We start from the raw sequence: 22,058 nt of genomic DNA, 5'->3' as shown, positions 1-22,058 counted from the left end.
CCATATTAGTTTGTTATAAAACGTACAAAAAGTTTTTTAGCAAAATGGAAAAAATATGTAATAACTGTTAATAACAATGATTCCCTTCTATCATTAGCTGATATTAGTAGTTTTTTTAATGGTAGAGGATAAATCCATATTTCAAAACAGCCTCTGTGGTAGATTGAATTTAGGTACTCCCTCAGAAGACATTCATATATCTTAATCTGCATTCTTGTGTGTGTGAACCCATTCTAAATAGGATCTTTTGAAGATGTTATTTTTATTTGAGGTGTGGGTCTTAATCCATATTACTGGAAGCTCAGAGAAAGCCACAAGAGGAGCCCAGAGCTGAAACTCAGTGGAAACCAGAAGAGCAGATACAAGGAATGATGGAGAGGCAAGCCAGTGAACCCCAAGGACTGTGTGAGGCCAGCACCAGAATGTTACAGACTTGGGGGAGAAAGCATTTCCTTGCCAAAGCCTTGACTTGGACTTCTAGCCTCAAAAACTGTAAGCCAATAAACCCTATTGTTAAGCCAACCCACTGTATGGTATTTGCCATAGCAATCTGGCAAACTAAGCAAGTTTTTGGTACTGAGAGTAGGGTGCTGCTATGACAAATACCTAAAAATGTGGAAGCAGCTTTGAAATTGGGTAATGGGTAGAAGCTGAAAGAATTGTGAGGTGCTTGATAGAAAACACCTAGACTGCTTTGAAGAGACTGTTGGTAGAGATGTAGACATTAAAGGCATTTCTGGTGAGGGTTCAGAAATAAGTGAGTACTGTAGAGAAAGTTTCTATTTTCTTAGAAAATACGTAATTTGCCATGAGCCTAATATTGGTAGTAATATGGATGTTAAAGGTACTTCTGGTGAGGCCTTAGAAAGAAATAATGAAGGTGTTATTGGAAACTGATGGAAAGGCAATCCTAGTTATAAAGTAGCAGAGATTTTGGAATGAAATTATGTTCTGATGTCAGATGGAAGGCTAAACTTGTAAGTGATAAACTTGGATATTTACCTGAGATTTCCAAGCTAAGTGTGGAAGGAGCAACCTAATTTCTCCTTGCTGCTTATAGTAAAATGGGAAAGAAAAGAGATAAACTAAGGATGGAACTATTAAGCACAAAGGAAAAAGCAATTTGGAAATTTCTCAGCCTATCCAAATAGCGTGCTCTGAGACTAGGGTCAGAAGCAGCTCTTTTGGGGCCCTCTCTGAGCTCCTGGAAGGTGAATTCCCAGAGAATGGGGCTCCATGTGACGATTTAGTTGAACCACTCTTTGCTAAGAAGATTAGGCTATGACTCATGGATCTAATCAGCCATCTCAGAGGAAGTCAGATTTGGAAATGCAGTTATCCAAGAAGGATCTATGGAAGATCCTTTTGTCTGATGGTTTGGACCCCCTTGAGCCAAATGGAAAGCCAACTAGGATTTTGAGAATTTCACATGAACAGAAGCACTGACAGCCTGGACTGAAAAGGACAGAAACAGATAAAATGAAAGAAAAATAGTATCAAGGGCAAAACCATGGAAGCAGAGGTCTGGACCAAAGAGATCTCCTTGGCTCAGGAGAGAGAGACCTCCACCCAAGCCTTGCATAGCGTGAAATTTCTGCCCCAGTGCTTGGACGGGGCAGGCCCGCTGCTTGATGTTGGGGAGAGTGTAGCCATCACCCCAATTCTTGGAGAGGGTAGGGTCTTCACCCCAGTTTTTGGGCAGAGCATGTCCGCCATTCCAGCTCTCTTTGAGGGTGGAGCCTACTCCATAGCATTTAGGGAGAACATGGCCACTGCCCGACCACTTGGAAAGGGTGAGCTGCTGCTCCAGTATTGATCCATAGATTACTCACAGACCTTGAAATCTAATGGAGTTGGCCCTGCTGGTTTTGGACTTGCTTGAGACCCATGACCCCTGTTTTCCTCCCAATTTCTGCCTTCTGGAATGGGAATATCTATCATATGCCTGTTTCACTATTAATTTTGGAAGCAGATAACATGTTTTCTAGATTTCACAGACAGGAATTTTGCCCTGGTATGGGCCATACACATAACTGATTTTGATGACACTTCTTGATAATGTTCAGTGTTTTTGACAAGCTTTTTTGCACATCTGATTAGATTATCATTGTTTTTTGTTTGTAATATGGTTGAAGTAATAGGAGAAATATCAGCTTTGCTATATTCTTCTTTGCTTTGAGTTTGCATGATTAATTTTCTCTTCAATTTGTAATTTTTTTTTGGCAAGCATCTTTTTTTAAAATTCAATTTTATTGAAATATATTCACATAGCATACAATCATCCAAAGTATACAATCAGTTATTCACAGTACCATCATATAGTTGTGCATTCATCACCTCAATCTATTTTTTGAACATTTTCCTTGTACCAGAAAAAGTGAAAATAAGAATAAAAAATAAAAGTAAAAAAGAACACCCAAATCCCCCCACCACCCTATTTTTCATTTAGTTTTTTGTCCCCATTTTTCTACTCATCTATCCATACACTGGATAAAGGGAGTGTGATCCACAAGGCTTTCACAATCACACTATCATCTCTTGTAAGCTACATTGCTATACAATTGTCTTCAAGAGTCAAGGCTACTGGGTTGCAGTTTGATAGTTTCAGGTATTTACTTCTAGCTATTCCAGTGCATTAAAATGTAAAAAAGGGTTGTCTATATAGTGCATAAGAATGCCCACTAGAGTGACCTGTTGACTCCATTTGGAATCTCTCAGCTGCTGAAACTTTATTCGTTTCATTTCACAACCCCCTTTTTGGTCAAGAAGATGTTCTCAATCCCACGATGTTGGGTCCAGATTTGTCCCTGGGAGTCATATTTCACATTGCCAGGGAGATTTACACCCCTGGGAGTCAGATCCTGCAAAGAGGGGAGGGCAGTGAGTTCATCTGCAGAATTGGCTTAGCTAGAGAGAGAGGGCCACATCGAGCAACAAAGAGGTACTCAGGGGGAGACTCTTAGGCACAATTATAAGCAGGTTTAGCCTCTCCTTTGCAGTAATGAGCTTCATAAGGGCAAGTCCCATGATAGAGGGCTCGGCACATCAAACTGCCAGTCCTCAGTGTTTGTGAGAACATCAGCAACAATCCAGGTAGGGAAGCCCAACACTTCTGCATTTTCCCCAGCTCCTCAGGGGGGGGCCCTGCATATATATTTTTATTCTCTGTCCAAATTACTTTGGGATGTGTCGATATTTCACAGTAACCTATGCAAACCTACCAGGTCTCACTTCCTATTAAAAGTTCCATGTAATTATGGTATTTGAATAAACTGTGCAAGTTAAATTGTTTAGGAAATATAGATCTTGGCAAGGATCTTTTTAAGCCAATTTTCCAAATTGTTAATTTGCAATGTATAAGCTGTATTATGTCATGATACTCTGTAAGTCAGTGAAGGAATGAAGTGGTCAACTGCTCCACAGTGTGGAATTCCCACTTTTCCCTCAGGATAACTCAAGTTCTGTTTGTGACATGTTGCCATCTTACATATGGACACAGTGGGAGTGCCGATGTTATTGGGTATCCTCAATATTGGTAAATCTAAATTTCTTCTGGGGGAGGATGGATATAAATAGCTCAGAAAGTTCTGCATGCCCTTTAGAAACCAATGAGTTGGACTGTTGGGTTTTTTCTTGCTAACTCAAGTGAAACTCACTTGCTAACGCAATGTTTGAGATTCGAGCATCATTATGAACCATCATTTAAAGGGGTATTTATGCTACTTTTAACCCCCACCCCCACCCCATCACCTCAGATATTTTGCTCAACAGAGGCTTAAGAGAATTCAATTTTATCTCAGCAGAGGGCGTCCTCTCCTTCTATGAATATGAGACTATTTTAAGATCTGATGTATATCAATGGAGGTCACTGAGAGCAGTCTCTAAGTCTACAAGGACTGAATGAAGCTTACACATTATCCAATCCAGTATCCTCAATTCTTTGGTAAACTGAAGTCTGAGAATTGCTGAGAACTCTATGACTATTTGATGACTAAACCAGGACTAGAACTAAGATATTTTACTCTCAGCCTAGTACCCTCTTTAATATTCCCCTTATTCCTCTAATGTGCATTTATTAAGCAATGGTGTTAAGATTAGTCCATTTACATTTAATGTAATTATTGATCTATTTGGGGCTTAATCTGTCATTTTATTTCATGATTTTGATATCTCCTACTTCCATGATTCTTTTTTGCTTATTTCCTGACTTCTTTTGGATTGACTAAGATTTTTTCATCATCATTTTTCCCCTTTACTATTTTGGAATATTTACACTAATTTTCTGTTCTAGTGGTTAGAATAAAAATTATACTTTGTGTTGTTAATTTATCAAAGTCTAATGTAAATACCTATTTTATCCTTGTCCTGTGTAATTCAGAAACATTAGAATACTTTAATGCCATTTACCCACATCACAATTCATTTGCTATTGTTGCCACAATTTAAAATATTATATAATTTTAAAATCCCATATGATATTTTTATTTTTATTTATTTTTTGCTCTTCATTTCTTCCTGCATCTCAATCTCAGACTTTCTATCTGGATCATTTCACTTCTTCCTGAAGTACATCTTTCAGAATTGCCAAAACTCTTTTTTTTTTTTTTTGGTTTCTTAAACATCTTTATTTATCTCTATTATTGATGTATATTTTTGCTGGGAATAAAATTCCAAGTGTGCAATTATTTTTATTCAGCCTGTTGACAATATCATTTCACTGTCTTCTGACTTCTGTTATTGATTTATTGATTTTAAAAAGTCAACTGTCAATTTAACTTCACTTCTTTGAAGAAGGTAATATGTCCTTTACTCTGTGACTGCTTTTCATATATAGACAGTGTTTGGGTTCCTGTATATGTCTGGGAGTTCTTTCTTTAAATTTATGCTGTGTAGAATCTATTGGGATTCTTTAATCTGTAGATTGATATCTTTCATTTTTCCAGATATTCTAAACTATTATATCTTAAAATAATGTCTTTAACTCATTCTTTCTCCCTTCTCCTTCAAACATAGAGAGGTTGTTTTATAGCTTGTGACTAATAATTCTAACAAACCTTATCTCTGTGTTCATGGGCCTATTTGTGTTGCCAGTTTTTCTGCTGGTTCTTGCTCAGTGTGTTTGGTTTCCATGTGTGCCTGGTGATTTTTGCTAGTTTATTGGACATGGTATTTTAAAATTATTTGTAAGAATAATTTGAGGCTTAGTATGATAGTATCTTCTTTCAAAGAGGATTTGCATTTGTCTCTGCCAGACATCAGAGATGCTACTAGTCTGGGGCAATTTCAAATCAAGTTCCAGACTTTGAGGTTCACTGGACTGCCCAGATGATGTAAAGCCAGATAGTAATTCCATGTAGGGACTGCTTTACTCATGGATCACCTTACCTGAGGCTGCAGCTCCTTGGGATCCCAGCTTAAAGTGGGGGTGGTTTATTAGAATCCCTTCCTCTGTCAGGTTGTGGACCTGGCCTTTGCTCTTGGTCCCAGGAGTTTGTCAGAAGTACAGCTCAGTTTTGCAGCTGTTTTTTCATGATTGGCAAATGCCCTTCGGACAAAATCAGAGTTGGCTGTTGGGTTCTTTTCTTCAGGACATTGGCTTTGTAATTCCTTATTACCTTGTTAAGCACTTTGATGCTTGTAAGAAGATTTTTTTTGAAAAATATATTTGGTCTAGTTTCTTAGGTTTCCTTAGTGGGAAATTTGTTCCAAATTTCCTAGTCATTCATCAGTGGGAATAGAAGTTACAGTTTATGTATTCATCAGCGGAAAGACAAATTTTAATAGTTTTTATTTCTACTGTATCGTGTTATAAAATAATCACTATAAGCACTTTATATATGCCAAGGATGTAATATATGCTAAAAATAAAATTATTATGTAGTACTCATCAAGCCTTTTCAAAGGACCCAATCTGAAATGAAATAATTTACATGGCAATTTTAAGTCATGACTACTTCTGGCTGTTGGGATTCAGTAGGATAAACTTGTACACCACCAACTCATGAAAATATAATGGAAGATCCAATGATCCATATAACATATATGGTATCACTTACTTTTCCTTCTGACTGAAAGTCTCTGCCCACCCCTCATGTATTTCAGATTTTTCTCAAATCTTAACTATTTAAGAGGCCTTCCCTAACCATCCTGTTTAAAATGTTCAACTCTCCTTCACCAACATGCTTTTCTTTTCTCTATCATCCCCTGCTACCTTATATTCTCTATATTTTGTATATTGGCTCTGTTTATCACTGTCTTTCAATTCCTCAGTTTCCCTATATATGAAATAGGAATAAGAAAATTATCCCACCCTTCTTCATATGGATGTTTCACATATGAGTGTGGTGTAACATGTGTTACATTTGAATAAGACTGTTACCATTATTATTACACCATAATATTTTTATAATAGTGTAATCGGTTACAAGAAATGGCTACAAATTCTTCCTGTACTCATATGCACGTACCTTTGCAATATAACTTTGCCTCTCCTCACATTGAAAGGTGGAGTCTGTTCTCCATTTCCTTAAATCTAGTCTGACTTCATGACCTGCTTTGAGCAGTAGAATGTGGTAAAAGTGACACTGTGTATGTTTCAAGCATAGGCCTTGTAGATTCCACTCTTACCCTCTTGGAACTCTGAGATATCCATATAGAGAAGCCTGCGGTAGCCTCTTTGAAGATGTAAAACAACATTATATATATATATATATTTACATACATATATATATATATATATATATATATATAGAGAGAGAGAGAGAGAGAGAGAGAGAGAGAGAGAGAGAAGTGTCAACCAACTGCCTGCAGAAACTGCAAGTGAGTGGGAACATCTTAGCTCATATAGCCCCAGCCGAGCCCCAGATGGCTGCAATCACATGTATAACTCAAGCAAGACCAGCAGAAGAACTGCCCGGATGATCCCAGCCCAAATTGCCAACCTACAGAACCATGGACAATTAAAACAGTTATGTTTTAAGCCACAAAATTTTGGGGTGGAGTAGAAAACTGAGGCCAAAACTATTTGCTGAAGAGAACTGGCAATATCTTAGAAAACATTTTAATAGTTATTTATTCAAGAACCAAAAGAATAGGAGTTCTACTTTCTATCATGGCCTAATAAGCTCATATCAGACCAAATCTCCTGCAGGTAATAACTAAAAACTTTGGACAAAATATGAAAAAAAAAACAAAAAACAACAACAACAAAAAACCCACCAGTTACTTGGAGGTACTAGAATGTAAATGAAAGAAGGCAGATACCAGAGCAGAGTCTACACTTGAAGAAAGAAATGCTGTGAGGTGAATTTTATGTTTTTTATGGCTTTTATCTTGAGGGGAGGTTGCACCCATTGTCACATAGGGCGACTAAAACTCATGTAGAAACCAGAGGTCAGAGTTCAGGGCCATCACAACTTCTTGAAAGTGAAGGAGAGATCACACAAAGAAGTCAGAGAGAGGGAGACCAAATCCAGCCTTTTGACTCTCTAAATCTCTTTCTAAACCTGGAATCTCATATGTGTGGGCAGACTTCAAGATCCCAGCTAAGGCTAAAAGAGCTGAACTTGGTTTTAAGATTCTGCTTACCTCAGGGCAGACAGAGTCTGCAGTTTGAATTCAGCCTAGTTAACTGCTTGCCTAGAAAAAAATTCTTCAGAAGAGCATAACAGAATACAGATTCTCCACAATGTATCATTCATAATGGCCAGGAGACAATCCAAAATTACTCTACCTAAGAAGAAATGGAAAAATATGACTCAGTCTCAAGAGAAAAGACAGTTAATGGAGACCAAACTGGAGATGATCCAGATGATAGAGGTAGCAGAAAAGATTTAAAAATGGATTTTATAAGTATGGTCAAGGGCATGAAGGAAACATGTTCTTGATAAATGAAAAGATTGGAAACTTCAGTAAAAAGAAAAAAAAATAGAACCTATAGAAAGAAGAATCAAATGGAAATTCTAGAACTGAAAATTGCAATATCTAAAATCAGAATTCACTGGATGGGCTTATGTGTAAAATGTAGATGAGAAAAATTACTGAACTTAAAAATATTTCAATGGAAATTACCTAATGTGAAGAAAAGATAGATTTTTTAAATGAGCAGAATCTCAGGGACCGGTGGGATAGTATCAAAAAGTCTGACAGGTATAATTGGAGTCACTGAAGGAGAAGAGAAGAAGAAATGAGGCAGAAAAATATTTGAAAAAGGAATAGATGAAAATTTCCATAATTTGGAGAAAGACATAAATTTACACATTCAGTAAGGAGAACTAATTCCAAGTTGAAATAATTTAAACACATATTTATGTGAAGGCACATCAGAGTCTACTGCTGAAAACAAAAGTTAAGGAGAAAAATATTGCAAGAACTCAAAGGATCTTGAGGTACAAGTGTTATGCACCAAGTGGAGTACTGCAGCCAGAGTTTAGTGAATTGTTTTTGGAGAAAATTTGGGGAAATTGTTTTGGTAGAGGTGAAGTTGCTGCTTTTCATGACATAGGAAAATCCTGTATGTGAGAAGCTCATCCACACTGAACATGAGGTAAGATGGGAGTTGGTAGATGGAGAGAAGAATAGCAATGCTTTATTCCCATTTTGGTTGGAGAAGGGCTTCTGGAGGAGAGAGGATGCTGTGAGCATTCAGAAACACTGAAAGATTTCGATGCAACGATCTAAAATAATTATGTGAAGGAGAGAAGTGAAAACCTCACAGAAATTTGAGAATGACCTGAACAGAAAGTCTAGTGCTTCTTAGAGGCAGGGGAATTTTTGAAGTGGAATTAGAGGAAAGAAATTTGGGGGAAATGGGGGAGGCCCAGAGGATTTCAATTATTTAACATCATCTGTTTCCTCAGCACTATTTCCCTCCTTTTCCCCACAATTTAGTATACCACTTCTCCGAGTGGGTAGGCTTCATGAATAAATGCTTTGAAAAGTAAGAAGGCAGATTCTTCTCCTTCCCTTTCATAAATAAATCACAGAGTTCTGGAGTTAGCTTGCAAAAAGAATGGATTTTCCTACGCCGAATAGTAGCCCTATTTTGGCAAATACGGCCTCTTAGTTCATGGAGGATGATTTTAAGGAAAACAGATAAACTAACAAAACCCCCAAATATAAACCCAACATTTTCTGCCCTTTCTAATTATATTTTCCATATAATATATGACCAGAAATAAGGTAATATAGGCCTCTTTACCTCTTTTCTCCCCCTTCGTTGCCCACCCACCTTTAAACCCCTCCCTGTAGTTGCGCTTCAGGGGCATTATACCCATGGGAAGGGAGGAGTAGGTATCATCCAAGAAATAGCTGAAGGCTGGTTGTCCGATGTCTAGGCAAAGAGCCTGGTGTCGGTGCCAAAGCTGAACACCAAATGGGGAAAGGAACAACTCAAGCTGCCTCATGTCAAGTCTTCCAGGCCCGTCTGCAGCTCTTCCTGAAACCAGAAGCCTTTTCCTGTGTTTGAACTCACCACCAATGGCTGTCCTACCAAAGGTAAACAGCAGCAGTATAAGCAAACTACTCTTTTTCCAAAAGAAATCTTTTAACTTTTCTTTTGGAAGAGGGAGGAGGGGTTTGTTTGAGGACTGGGTGGAGGAGGAGAGGGAGGGGGTAGAACAGAGGAAACACAAGTGACCTCAGAGCCCTGCCTTGCTGTGTTTCTTTCTTTCTTTTCTTTCTTTTTTTTTTTTTCCTTTCACCTCACTCATTATTTTTGGCTGGTCCTTTGTGCAGGCCGCCTTCTATTCACTGACAGCTCCTTTGAACACCAGTGCTAGCAGGTCATCTGCCAAGCTGTGTGCCTCTGGTCACATCGCTCCGAACCTCCGGTTCGTCAGCTTCAAAGAGCCTCACACATGGTGACTTGTCTCCTTGGGGTGGGCGTTAAGAGAAGGGGAAGCCTGGGACAGATTTGTGAGACCTCTGATATTAAGGCTGGAAGCTTTCATCTCATTTTGCAGAAGAAGAAATCAGGACCAAAGAAGAGCAACAAAGCCAACTGCCAGGGCCTTGTAGCCAGGAAGTGGAAAGACAGGGGGCAGAGGCAGATCTGCTGATATGTTTTCTGTAAGTGTTCTTTCCATTCCTTGGATTTAAAACTGTGTTTCTCAGGGAGTCTTAGGCTGCCTCAGAGATGCTTTGGCAATGATGACAATTTTGAGGGTGAGATGGGGAAAGGAAAGAAGCAAAGGGAATTCCCAGTGGATGGAGCACCACCCTCCTCCTCTGAAGGAGCGTCTCCCCTTTGGTTTCATTCATTCTTTCTTTCATTCATTCAAAAACAAATGTTTATTATACAACTTGCATGTGCCAGGTAACTGTAGAAGATGCTAGAGATACAGCAATGAATCATTAAAGTCCAGGTTCCCCACAAAACTTGCATTCTGTTGCCTGTGTTAGATTCCAAGTAAGATTTGGATAGGTGGTAGTGGTGATGACAGGGTTCTGTTAATTTATTTCTTTTAAAGAAAATATCATCTTTCCGACATATAACTTTCAAGTCATTAACTGGTACTGAGTCAGCACCTACAATTTTAAGTGTGTACTTCGTCACTACATAAAGCAAATTAGCTGCTGATTTATTGACCCCTCACAATTTAAAATGTATCAGGAAAAAAACACCTTAAAAGAGAACTGGCCCCAGACAGCATCAACCAATCAACCATCACTCACTGAAAAATGTAAGGAAAAAAAAGTCCTACAAACTATTATATTCATTCCAGGAGTCACTATTAAATTCTCCCCTCTGATATTCCAAATGTGGCAAAATGATTGAAAAATGTTGAATACTTTAAAGTAGATCCCCTTGATTGGTGGTGGGGTAGAAGTGGGCACAGTAGTTAGCAGCTTGTTTGAATTTCAGAAATAAACTCTCAGAGCTACCTAAGTATCTCCATCTGGATACTGGTTTGAAAGGTTAAGGCCCAAAGTTGCAAATTACCAGCACCTCCCAATGCTGGGTGAATTCATTACCTTTTCTGGCATAGAAGATTACTCCAAAACGTAATGGCTTTTAAAAAAATAAACATTTATTATCTTACAGTTTTTTTGGATCCAGAGAAACTGTAAGATAATAAATAGTGGTTTGGGCTTAATGTCTCTCATAAGGTTGCATTCAGGGTGCTGGCAGGGGCTGCTGTCATCTCCAGGCTTGACTGGGCTGGATGGTTCATTTCCAAGATGGCACACCCACAGGGCTGTTAGTAGGAGGACTTTTCCATACATGACTTGAGTTTCCTCATGACACAGCAGCTGATTTCCACTAAAGCAAAGATATTTGAGAAAGAGTGAACAAGGAGGAAGTCTCATTGTGTTTTATGACTTAGTCTCCCCAGTCACTCACTGCCACTTCTGCCTATCCTATTTGTTATAAACAAATCACTAAATCCAGCCCACACTCAAAAAAAGGGAAATTAGACTCTAGTTCTTGAAGAAAGGAATATCAAAAAATTTGTGGACATATTTTCAAACCATCACACTAAGGTTCCCTTTACCTATACAATTTATTTTGTCTCTGGGAGAATTAAAAAACAAATCACAAACATAATATCATTTCATCTGTGAATACTTCACTATATATATATATATATATATATATATATATATATATATATACACCACCATATCATTATCATATCCAACAAAATTATTAATCATTCCTTAATAAAACCAGTCGGTTTCAAATTCTAAAATTTTAAAATCAGGAGATTCCATATAAAAATTCAGACTTGTATCTTATTTTTTAAAAGTTATAAGATTGGGACATAGGCTCTTCATTTCACCATACTCCCCACCACTCCCTATTGCTTTACACATGGGTTGCTTACCTGTTTGGTTCACTTGGTATTTGAGTTTACCACTGGACTAGCTCCAATGAGGCTTCAAGGTGTGGCAATGGAGTCAAAGAAGGGAGAAGCATGTCTCTTGGTAAGAGTTGGATCCCAGCAGATTGGGAAGTGGGACAGCCTTTGTATGTTCTTAAAGCATAGTCTTCACCTATGCAGGGATGCAGAGATGATGGGTAATTGTGGAGATCTGGGAATTAGTCATTATGGTTTCAGAAGATTTCCTGTGGCAGAACTTGGCTCCAAGGGAATACAGCCGCGAGGAAAACCACCGTTTTAAAGGGACCATGAGTCACCTATGGGCCAATGATCAGTCTGTTTTCCCTCAGACTGTGTAAGTCCTGGGTTCTAGGACAACCTAAGGAAGGGTGTGAGATACATGAAAAATAGTGATATTGAACTGTTAGTACACTTAATCAAGTCATGGACTTTATTAATATTTAATTTATCATATAGAAATAAAGTTTTTTTGTCCCTTATGTGCCACAGAGACATAACATCCTAGGGTCCTTGGAGAGAGCTTGTAAGTAAATGAAAAAGCCTTTACAATCACTCTTGAGGAATTCTTTAAAAAGTTAAGCTCTACTGAATTATGAAAGTAAATACTGGAGGAGAGTGCCTACTCACCTCTGCCCTGATAATAAAGCCATAGTGGGTTTTTTGTACAACTGCTGCCATTCCCCAACTTAAAAATCCTTATTTGTTTACACCATATATTTGGAGCTCAGAATGCATTTTCCAATAGAAACCACATGCTACTGGGTGACTCAGTCTACTGGCCAGACCTTAAGACCCATAATGTGTTGTAAACTAAATTATAACAGTATTAATTTACAACATGTAACAGAGCTTCCTTAGAAAATTTTAGCCTGAGTTCTAACATGGAATGCCTAGTGTACATTTTTCCCAGTCCAAGTAATTAAAACACTGAGTTCTACTCCATCCCTCAAACTCACAACTCCTGGACCAGCTGAGGATGATGCTAACTTTTTGGTCACAGCACTGGGTGTGTGCTAAAGGAAAGGGAACTCTCTGTTGTGTGGGTGTTGAGAAATTTAGGGATAGGGATACACCTTGGGACAGTGACCACAAGGGAAGTAGACTGGGGATGGAAGCAAAGGCAGGTTCTAAGCTGGTTGGGGCTTTGGAGATTGGGGTCATGGATGGGGCCATACTAGAATGTGTGACTGTTCAAAAGTATGGATTGTTCATAAGTCAGCTATTTGTATGCCAGTAGTTATTCTCCAACAGACTCTATTCCATATATAAGTGGAGCTCTCAAACTTTGTCATCCCATGATCTCTCTAGGCATGAATTTGTCCACCTGTGTCTTTTGATAGTTCTTACTGCACATCAGTTTCAGACTAGACTCTACAACTGCTCAGCTGCTTCCACTCTTGCCCCTCCATAGTCCCCTCTTTACACAGTGACCTAAGAGTCTTCCTAAAATGCAAATCTGATCATATCACTCTCCTATATAAACTCTTTTAATAGTTTCCCATCCATCTTAGGATCAATTTCAGAATCTGAACTCAGACCTACCAGGCTTGCCCTTCCCTGAGCTGCCCCTCCCCATCTTTGCATGGCTCATGCCCATTCATTCTTCTCAAATCTCAGCTGAAATTCTATTTTCTCAGGAAGACCTTTCCTGACCTTCCTGTCCAGATTTGGTACCCTACTATTTGGTCTGCTAACTCCCAGACTTCCTCTTCGGAGCACTGACTGCACTGTAATTGTTTAGGTACTCAGGTATGATTTGTTTAACTTGTCCCTCCTCCACCAGGCAGTAAAATCCGGAAACATATCACCCATGCCTAGCATGGGGCACATGCTCATTAAGTGGTTGCTGAATAAGCTCTGTTTCATATAATTTGCTTTTTATATTATGAAACATGTTGTTCCCCAATTTTAGGTACCATCCATTGAGTTTTACTATGTGACAGGCAGTGTCTTATTTAGAGGGCAAGGCAAGTTGGCTTAGTGGTTAAAAACTAGGGTGCTGTATTGGTCAGTGTTCTCCAGGGAAACAGAAGTAACAGGAGGAAGGTTTCAACAAGTACCCCAGGAGAAGCTGGCTGGCTGAAGTAGAGATAGAAATTCTTCTTTCTGACTGCTGAAATTATCAGTTCTCCCTTTAAGACCTCCAGATGATTAAATGAGACTTTTCTCATTGCTGAGGGCAAACTCCTTTGTTGGTTGTAGATGTAATCAGCTATATATGCAGTCAACTGATTGATGATTTAAATCCACAAAATGCCTTCACAGTAACCGGAAGGCCAGTGCTTGCTTGACCAAGCAACTGGACACGATAACCAAGCTAAACTGACATGTGAACTTAGCCATCACAGGCTTGGTGCCAGAATTCTCTGATTTTGAATACTTGTTAGTTGTGATATTGGGAAAGTAGAATAACTTCTCCAGGCCTCAGTTTCCTCATCTATTAAAGGGGAGGACAGTGATAGTACCTACTTCATAGGACTATTCTCAGAATTAAATAAGCCATTACATGTGAAATATTTAGAACACTGCTTGGCACATGCTAGATATGTGAAAAATATTAACTATTCTTCTTTACTCCAAATACAATACATGATAGATGTTATGTTCCGCACTTATCAAAGGAGGAGACTGTGTGCATACAGCAGACTTTCTATAACTTGTTTAAATGAATCCTTCACATCTGTTTATGCTTAAAAAAAAAAAAAAAAAAAAAAAAAAAAGGAAGAAAGAAATGAATATTCTCCATACTCAAGAGTTGGGATTTGAAGGAAATTGGGTCTTGGCGAAATGAAGGGAATACATCAAAGGAACAAAGGAGGTTGCCAGGCAGTTTCAGGCTTCAGACTTGGCCGTGCCTTCTGCACCTTAACATAACGAAGCAGCACGTCCCAGAGGAGGGAGGAGCAACGCACTTTCCGCAGAGTCTGTGAGGGAGATGGGGAACCACGGTGGTGCGGTGGTGCGTGACCCAGAGCCCCAGGAACCCGCGTCTCCAGGTCGCTGCGGGAAATGAGAACAGGCTTTCCAAGGCACCGCCATTCCTCAAACCAAATTTATCTGAATTTAACAACAACAACAAAAAACTATGCCATGCGTCCCACGTGGGAAGAAGTAGATGCCAAAGGAAATCAAACAAAAAGGTTGTGAATCACGGAAGCGGGCAGTCTTCCTGGGAAGGGGTTCAGTCTGTCATCAGGCTTTTAAAAACGAACCTGACATGTACAGGAATATTCCTAACAGCCCGTTCATCATGGCCCCAAACTGGAAATGACCGAGATGTCCATCTTCAGTAGAACAATGATAAATTGTGTTAAATTCGCCGAATGAGCGTGAATGAACTACAACTACGTTCAACAGTGGGGATGCATCTCACAAATATAAGGCAAAGAAATGAGAAACAAAAAAAGCACAGACTGATGCCGTTTTAAAATATAAGCTCAAAGCAGATAAGACACATCTGTGGTGTTAGATGTCAGATTAGTGTCACCCCTGTGGGGTGGGTGGGTGGTTCTTACGTTCTGTTTCTTGATCTGAGTGCTGGTTACTCAGATGTGTGCACTTTGTGGACACTCATTGACCTGAACGGATGATCCTAGGGCTCTGGATAATTGGAAGCTGGAGAATTACAAATAAGGATGCCTCTGGGGTGGGAAGCCATTTTGAGTAGAGCTTGTATTTCTGTGGTGTTAATCCTCAGTGCTGGGGTCCCTGCTTTGGCCTCACTGAATTTCACATCTTGGTTTCCCCTTGCTCCCCTGTCCAGTGGCAGGGGTTTGCAGACCTTTGTGCCTACTCAAATCATCTCTATAATATGCCACACCATTTGGAACTTACCTGAGGGGAGAGCAGCAAGGGCTTATTCCGTTTCTACCCATGCTTTCTCTCTGTTGTCTGTAGTAAAAATATCCATTCCCTTCACTTTCAGTCAGGATCCAGATAAACATGGGCTAGCTGGAGAGTAAGCTTGCCAGCTTGTGTGACCTAATTAGAAATCTCTTCTGTGAAAGCTTATGGGAGGGACTTAGAAATTCCCACTTCTGGACGCCCCGTTGGATGATTTCTCAGGTATTAGAGGATTGTTTTTCATGTGATTGGCAGTGCAGGGAATGAGAGAAAAGCCTTTCCTATGCATCGCACAGGCAGGGCTAGAGGAATGAAATAGCTTGGCTTGCAGCAGGTTGAGAACCCCCTGGCGTGCTCTGTGGATGTCGCCAGACCCCGAGGGGATGCGGCTCCATTAAATCAAAGCTGTGCGGGGTGGGCTGAGACAAGTCCCCATCAAGGCTGTCTCTGGGCAGGTCAGCTGGGTCGGAGAAAACAAGAGGCCTCAACGTGACAGTCCCCACATGCTGCAGACTTAAAAGGGAAATCCTTTGGATTCTGACGGGACTCCTGGGGCTCAGTCCTGGCCTTGCCCTGAGGCTGCAAAGAGGAATAAAAATATGAAAAAGGCTGTAGGTAGCTGTGATGGATTTTTCAGATGATCAGAGACATTTTCATTCCTGCAAGGATTTTGCAGCCAGAGCTTGTTTGTTCCTCAAATCCCCTCGTTTTTTCCATGGATTGGCACACAGAAACCCAGCCCATGCACTCCGTATTTCTCTTCACTCACCTGACCTCACCCCCACTTATTTCCACTTTTTATTCTAAATTTCTGGAGCGCTTTTGAGCCTCACAACTGTTCAAAGATTTCCCCCAATATTACTGACTCTTAAAAAGAGTCAGTTCTACTGTTTCCCCACTATATTCTCTCATGGTCTTCCCTTGCTTTCTTACATTTTAATTTTAATATTCTTTCTCATTTCTACAAAGGCAGGCTCCAGAGGAAGGGCACAGAGAGCAAAGAGCACTAGACTGAAATCAGAAGATGCATGAACATTTTGTTGTTTGCCACTGATGTGTGTGACCTTGGGCAACCGATAGAGGCTCTGCCTCTGGGTGTCAGTTTTCTGTAGACGGGTGAGTCACCCACTCTCTAAATCCAGTGCCTTGTGTTGTGCTGGTATTGGTGCCATGGCGAATGCAAAGAATAAGACCCGATCTTGGCTCTTACAAACCTATGGAACAACAATATCTTTATGTCCTGTCTGATAGACATACATGCGTACTAGATAGATAGATAGACAGATGGTTAATTAATGGAGGAAGACAACTGTTGGCCTCAAGGAATTATCTTATAAACCATATGACCCAATCACAACCTTACGTAGAGACTGAATCAGAATCATTCTTTCCCTGAACTCACTTTCATAGCTCTTTGCAATCAGGTGTAATGCTCTACCCCATTTTTTCACAATTTGGTGAAATAAAGGAAGTAGCTTAAGTCTGGTTTTTCTTTTGCTGCCACAAAGGTCCACATAACTGCTGGTTCCTGTTTATGGTGAAAACTGTCTTAACCAGATGAATGAAATACACAAGACACACAAAACAAATCAGAGAATTTTAAACCACGCTTATTCCTAAGTGCAGCTGACTCTAAACAGAGCTCACACCTGCATGCTGAGCTCCCAAGTGCTCGAACTTGGTGAAGGATATGCCCTCCCTCCAACTCTCCTTCCCCCCTTTTCACTGCTCCTTCTACTCAGCCTCCCATCCCTTTTCAAAAACTGTGGCTGATTTATCTAAGATCTAAGATCTATGCTTCTTCAGTGTATTTTGAAAACAAATTAGAAATCACCTGCCGGTTTTTCCAGAGGTGACTAAATCCAAGGAGCTTTAGGAATGCAAAGGATAGGACAGTATAAACAGCATTTCTGAGATAGCTATGTCTGACTGAAATGTGGTGAGTCTTCTTTCTTTCTTTCTTTCTCTTTTTTTTTTTTTTTTTTTTTTGTCTTTTGCACCAGCCAAGATGGAAGCTGAATTTGGTTCATTGCATAAAGCTCGATGACCAATGTATACATCTTTGATGCTAGAAGAACTCTAAGAATCTAAAGTCAGGCTGAGGAATTGCAGCAATGCAATTCCTGGATTCCGGTGTTTCAGAGGGCCTAGGAAAAGCCTGAAGTCCTGGCTGCCCAGTCTTACAGGCTGCAGGTTGCCTCAGTTAGCATAACAGACCAAACCTTCCCTTGCTCAGAGCTGAGATGACACGATTTGTTCCCTTTTGGCCATGTTAGTTCTGCAAACCAGAGACCAGTGGCTGCAAACTCAGGAGATCCTGCCCTTCTGGAATGCCATTTGTTTGGACAGGATAGGCCACTAAGGCATTTTCATCTCTTTAAAGCTCCCAGAGCAAAGAGCATACTTGAGGAATTCCTTTTTTTCTTTTTCTTTTTTTTTTTTTTTTTTTTTTTTGCTCCTTCCAACATTTTGTTTAAGAGAAAATGAGATGTCTATCTTCTGTTTCCTTATTTTTTTTCAGGAAAGCAAAGGGTTGTTGACTTCCTCCCTCTCCCCTCCCTTCCTTCCTTCTTCCCGAAGGTACTCATCTGAGAAAAAGAGAACGAAGTATTGTTCCTGTTCTCTTTCTTAAGTCATTTGAAACACTGTCCCTGTGCGTTTTTAAGTTCCCTGCAATCTGTACACAAGAGAAAGAGGGAGAGAGAGAGGGAGACAGAGAGAGCAAGGGATCAGGTAAAGCAGTTGGGGCTGCTGCAGCCATTCAGACCTCAGGAGCTGGTAAGTTACCCATGCAATTGCTTCTGCTTCCATTTCAATATCCCTGGGATGGATACTGCTGTGGGCAACTTCAACAGAAAATGTCTTACTGGGTATAGTCCTTAATCAAGCGGTATGACTGATGGATGGCCCAGAATTTAAGCTTATACTTTTTTTTTTTTTTTTTTTTTTAAGAGAATACGGATGCTTTCCAGAGCTGAATCTGGCAGAATAGTCTGGAAATAGAATTGCATTGGGGAGAAGGAGGACACTGTGTTAAAACTGAATTTTGGCACAGATAACACGGTTGGGTTAACCAGGAGGCACCGAAGTGTGTGATGTGTCTCGCTTTGAGAACTCACCTCTCAGTGCTGTGTCCTGGGAACCTTACGTATCAGGGTGTCTGCTAAGGATTGTTGTTTGCTCTGGGCTTTTGCTACATGTTGTCTGAATTTAGGTGCCATTCTCTTGCTCTTTTCTTTACATTCAGCACCCCCCCCTAAAAAGGAATGTTTAATTCGTGACTGTTATTCTGCATCACTGAAGTAGGAGGGAAAAAAAAGAAGGGATTGTCACTTTGAATTATACGTGCATGGGGGGTTACATGTTTAAGTTCCACACCTGGGAACTTATTTATTATTCACTGACAATGTAAGATGTCATCTGCCACACAAAAGAAGGCAAAGATTTTGAGGCATATCGCTTTAGTTTTGGAAAACAGCATGTGGCCAGAATAGGATTAAGATTGATCGCTCATGTCAGGAAGAGTGAAAAACTAAGCTATAGACTCAGTTGAAAAACATTCACCCAGTGCCTGGTTTTCTAAACACCAAATAGAACACAGCAAGCTAGTCAAGCTTACACTCACAACTAGTTTTTTGAAAGTCTAACTTGCTTCAATTAAATTCATCAGGAATGATTTTGTTACCAAGAACTCATCAGGGCAAGCCATGGAGGAGCTAAGATCGTGTCATCAAAAATAGGTCAGCCAGGTCCTTCTGAAAGGCTGTGTGTATTTACTAATTTTAATAAGTTATTTCGTAGAGGCATCAGATGGGTGAAAGGCAAAGGCTACAGATCCTTTTTTTAATATTCATTTCTATGAAATTTACTGGTTGAAGTCACCTGGGATGTGAAGAATGTGATAAATATAGCCAGTCTCTCATTAATAAATTAAGTCAGCCAGATTATGCCTTAACCACAATCAAGTAATTAATCTTTATTCTAAACTGAGCCATCATCTTAATAGGATGAGAAACTCTGATAGACCTGGATAGTTATGTGGGTTTTGTGCCATTAGTTAGACTTCTTTTTCCAAGCGACTTTGCTTAAGAGCACCGTAAAATGAGCAGCGTAAAAAAGTCGTGACCAGCATTTGCCTGCTTGAGGGTGCAAAATTATTCTGATAACAATTGAAAATGGTTTCCAGTCCCACTCCACCCACCCTAGACACTCTTTTTCATAGATATTTGGGTCAAAGGTAGCCGGGATTGATTGACTTGGGCATTTTGTATCTTCTATCAGCAGTAGAATCACAATTGGGCTGCTATCTTGACCTGCTTCTTTCAGTTTCATTTCTCCTTGATAATGTATTTAATTTTGTGCCAAATTAAAACAACAATACAGAATGTCCTCAAGTTTTGGTTATTGAATAAAACCATCAGATGCAGCATAATATCAAGAAAGACAAAAGATGACAGCAGAGTCACATTGGCTAAGGATGAGCAAGAGTTAGACAAAAGGTAGATATGGCAACCGTTTGGAAAACGGCCGCACTTCTACATGCATCTTCACTGTGGCCCGAGATTAAGGAGCTCGGGATAGATTATTTATTTTCTTTAAAAGTAAAAAGTATACAATCAATATTTCCATTGAAGTTGTTACGTCATTGCCTTGAGACTATTTGTTGGATTCTGGAAAAATAATATTTCAGCCTCCCAAAGAAAGAAACCATTGGCTAGCTTAGTCTATTCGATATCTCTCAAGCTGTCTTTGCTGAACTCCAAGGAGTGAGCTGGCATTTGTGGAAACTTCCAGTGGGTGATTCTTCTTTGGGGTCATCAGAGGTTCTTTTGTGATATCATTAGGGGAACTCCGGCTTGGAATTGTCAAGAATTTGACATACACATTAATTAATTTCTGCCCAAAGTGTACAAACAATGAAATTACCAATTAATCACATGAATTTTAAATCATGTTAGGATATGCTTCTTATAAGTTTGTGTGCTGGCATGTAAAGGAAATTAGAACAAATAGAGCATCAAAACATAGGCTTTGTTGTTAGACAAATTTGGGTTTGAATTCCAGCTTGGTCACTTATTGGCTGCGGGCCTTAGGTCAGGTGCTCAATCTCAGAAAAGCCTCAGTTTCTCCAGATATAAATTTGCATCAACATAGTAGAACTATTGTGAGGATTAAATATGATTATTTATGTAAAGCAGTTGGCACAATGCTAGGCTGGTAGCAGGAGTCAATAGATGTCAGTTGTAATTTCTTAACAGAGTCGTATAATAGCACTTCAGAGTACTATATTTTTTGAATGTAGACAACAGAATGTCTCCTATAATTTTTTGACTCTCCTTGATCAATACTGTGCCAAGGCTCTATCAGAACAAAAATTACTATTCAGCTTTAGAGTTAGGTACGCATTCAGTGAAGATATTCTGAATCCCAAATGCTTGTAAAATAAGGGCAGATAGAGTTTAACATATTGATGTTCACCTCTGCTAATGGCAGAAATGCCAGATTCAGGCTGATCAAAATGCCGGCTGTGTCCAGTAGAGCTCAATGCAGGGGAAAGATGGCCTAGGGATAAAAATTTTCAACTTAGATACATGTACAAAGAGATTGCAATTACATTTTAGATGTTTCATTCTCCCCTTTCACCCACTTCCCTAAACTCTCAAGCTCCGTGTCTTTGGTGACCTTTTCCCTGGCCGCGGAGGGCTGTAGACGTTTTTTGGAGGCCATCGTGGCTGTTCTATGACTCAGCTAGAGAGAAAAAGAATTGAAGCAACGCCCTCCTCTCCCCCAACATCATCCCCACCCAGGGCTGAGCACACTCAGAGATCCCTCTCTCCTTGAGCATTTTAGCAGTGATAAACAGAACCCCATCACCACCACACTGTGTGTGTGTGGCGGAGGGGAGGGGGGCGGTGTGGTTGGTCCAACTTCTGTTTTTCTCTTACTCGAGACTTTAAAACCTACATGCTGGTTAGTTTGTCAAGTTATAATGATACTTTAGCTTAGATCCTAGCTAAACTTCCCTCTACTTTCCAAAAGCAAAACACACAACAGTAACAACTTAAAAATTCAACAACAACCAAAATTTCTGGGGCTGTTTTGTTAGAATAAGAGGCTCTGACAAATAACCGAAACTTGTTTGGACACTTGACCTAAGGAGAGCATATTGGTGATGACTTGTTCTACACTAAAGTGCAAAAAGTGCCTTCCCTTCTGACTTAGTGCAGTACAAATAAGACCAGATGGGGAGTCAGAATGCTTCGGTTCTGGTCCAACCTCAGCCACTCCCTATGTGTGTGACTTGTCAGGTTTCTTTGCTTTCTTGGGCCTCTATTTTCTTGTCTGTAAAATGATGGGGTTGGAGGAAAT

At 39.8% G+C, this 22,058-nt stretch overlaps 1 protein-coding gene across 3 annotated transcripts in view; it reads left to right on the top strand.

Annotated features, from left to right (window-relative positions):
• Positions 1-22,058, top strand: part of ZNF366 (zinc finger protein 366) — a 96,144-nt gene that overhangs the window by 13,995 nt on the left and 60,091 nt on the right. Inside the window, exon 1 of one of the 3 annotated variants that reach the window (XM_037801894.1) lies at positions 18,350-18,467. The exons of the other annotated variants lie outside the window; for them this stretch is intronic. The gene's annotated coding sequence lies outside the window, so the exon portion shown is untranslated. Of the gene's footprint in view, positions 1-18,349; positions 18,468-22,058 lie in introns of those variants that run through there. 3 annotated transcript variants of the gene reach the window in all.

The sequence above is a fragment of the Choloepus didactylus genome, chromosome 13 (genome assembly GCF_015220235.1).
Source record: "Choloepus didactylus isolate mChoDid1 chromosome 13, mChoDid1.pri, whole genome shotgun sequence".
In the NCBI taxonomy this organism is placed as follows: Eukaryota; Metazoa; Chordata; class Mammalia; order Pilosa; family Megalonychidae; genus Choloepus; species Choloepus didactylus.
The sequence above is the reverse complement of the archived record's forward strand: the minus strand, read 5'-3'. Positions and strand labels throughout refer to the sequence as shown.